Source organism: Rhinopithecus bieti, unplaced genomic scaffold (assembly GCF_001698545.2).
Source record: "Rhinopithecus bieti isolate Rb0 unplaced genomic scaffold, ASM169854v2 scaffold_21075, whole genome shotgun sequence".
NCBI lineage: Eukaryota > Metazoa > Chordata > Mammalia > Primates > Cercopithecidae > Rhinopithecus > Rhinopithecus bieti.
The window spans coordinates 160,971-163,910 of NW_016810102.1; positions in this window are offsets into that span (position 1 = coordinate 160,971).

Genomic DNA, 2,940 nt, shown 5'->3' on the forward strand with positions numbered 1-2,940 from the left:
TTTGAGATGGAGTTTTACTTTTGTCACCCAGGCTAGAGAGCAATGGCATGATTTCGACCCACTGCAAACTCAACCTCCTGGTTCAAGCGATTCTCTTGTTTTAGCCTCCCAAGTAGCTGGGATTACAGGCACCCATCACCATGCCCAGCTAAGTTTTGTATTTTTGGTAGAGATAGATTTTCACCATATTGGCCAGGCTGGTCTCAAACTTCTGACCTCAAGTGGTTCACCTGCCACCAAAGTGCGAGGATTCCACTTGTGAGCTACCATGCCTGGCCTCAATAGACATACTTTCCATCAATAAATCCATAGAAAAAAATTTAAAAACGAACATCCAACTTTTTTTACAAGTCAGTTGAAGTGTCATGATAACAAAAGAATAAAAATGGCAAGATGGATGCAGACACTCCATGCGAATACTAACAAAACAATGGCAGAAGAGGTCAAAATAGTATGACACAAGCTGCATCTTAAGTTAAAGACTATCATGTTATAAAATGTACTTTAAAGTCAAAACTCCAAAGAGATTTTTAAAAAATTATAAAATAATAGATTCATTCACTGGGAACCTATGACAAATTTCTACATATGTGTGTGTGTTTGAGTTTGTGTATCTCACATTAAGGTTCCAAATATATAAAGTATTGAAAGAATTGAGGAAACATATAGAGAACAATATAATTATAGTAGAGTATTTTAATACCCACTTGCTCTAATAAAAATAAGACAAAATATTAGTAAGGAAAGAGAGGGCTTAAAGGCACTATAAAACAATTAGATTTAACAAAGAGGTATAGAGAATACTCCTTAACAACATTAATGTTACACACTCTTCTCAATAGCTCCTACAACATTCTCCTCAATAGGACACTTGGTAGGTCAAAAAAGAAGTCTTAACAAATTTTTTACAACTGAATTTGTATAGATTACTTTCTATAACAAACATGAAATAAGAGTATACAACAATAGAAAAAAACAAAAAATTCACAAATATATAGATATTAAACAACACACTCTTTAGCATACTCCTGTTCAAAGGTTGAAATAATAAATGTTGTAAATATGTCCATACTGCTCAATGTAATACACAGATTTAATGCAATATTTTCCAAATTTCTCACTGCATTTTTGAAGAAATAGAAACAGCAACCCCAAAGGTATATATTTGTCAAGAGACAATAAAGTACCAAACAACCTTCAAAAAAAAAGGAACAATGCTGGAGGCAGAACAGTTCCTGATTTCAAAACATATTACAAAGCTACAGAATTAAAACAATTTGGTATGAGTACAAATGTTAAAAAGTAGACTAATAAAATAGAATGCAACATATATGTAAACTTTCAGATATATGGTCATATGAAGAGTCATATTTATACTCATAATTATCACAGCATTGTTAGTGAAAGCCAATGGGTAAAAGCAATGCAAATTTCTGTCAACAAATCATTCAGTAAACATAATTTATCACTCATTTTCAAAACCAGGAAATATTTTAACAACTATAAGGATAGGTCTTGATAACATTATGCAAAATAAAATGAGCCAGCCACAGAAAAGATTGTATAAGATATATGAAGCACTTACACTCTTAGAATCAGGAAATAAAACAGTGTTTGAAAACTGCCATGAAATGGAAAAAAATGGTAGTTGTTTAATGTGTAGTGAGATGTAGCTTTGCAAGATAAAAACATCCTAGGGATATGTTGCATAACATTGTCAATATAATTAAGATGACTAAACTGAATATTTTAAAATACTTGATTGTAAATTTTGTTATGTGTTTTCGACAGGTAAAAATAAACAATATCTAAAAAAAAGTTATGATAGTTTTTAAATTACCTTCAAATCCAAAAGTTTTTTTCTCTCAAACAAACATAATATCGATTCGCAAATAAACGGATGTTGAAATTAGGAGAATTTTTTTGACTTCTCACCTAGACAAGATTAAACAACCATTCACAACAAACCAACACCACAAATAAACAAGTTATAAAAAATACAAGGATAATATTCATAGAGGCAAACAGAGATAATTATATTGGCAGTAGACATACGGCTGATTCATATTTGACTTTGCTCCACACTGTCTTAAATTGTACAGACATAAATACTGTCACACACAATATAATATAACATCAAAATACAATTGATTGGTTTGAGGTGGCACATATCCTAAAATTATCTAACTCAAAGCTATAAAATTGCAGAAGAAAATTAAAACATGGAAGGTAAAACTTACTAGACACCATCAAGTACATCAATATATTCATGAAAGAAATCTTAGAAGAATATTGAAAAATAAAAGTAATCCAGAGCTTTCTTGAAGACAAAAATGTCTGAAAACTTTCCAAGTGTTGATGTAATAAAAAAACTCTAACAAATAATACTTGATTCACAATTATTTGACTTCAAAACAAGATAAAATAAAGACTTTCCAAGATAAAAGGTGAGGATGTTTATCACCACTGGAATACTTCTACAAAAAATGTTACATGGTGGCCAAGCACAGTGGCTCATGCCTGTAATTCTACAGCTTTAGGAGGCCATGACAGTCAGATCACTTCAAAGCAGGAGTTGAAGATCAGCCTAAGCAACATAGTAAGACACTGCATATAAAAAAAGTATGCTAAAATGAGTCCCTTATGTTGAAAAATGGACACCATTATAAAAATATTTGTAAATATAAAGCTCTTTATTAAATGCAAATATATAGACACACATTCTTTACTATAATAATGATGGTGTATAAAACCCTTAAACTTCTTCTATAGAATATGAAAAATGAGGCCAGGCACAGTGACTCACGCCTGTAATCCCAGCACTTTGGGAGGCGGAGACAGGTGGATTGCTTGAGGCCAGAAGTTTGAGACTAGCCTGGCCAACGTGGCAAAACCTTGTCTATACTAAAAACAAAAAAATTAGCTGGCCGTTACGGTGTG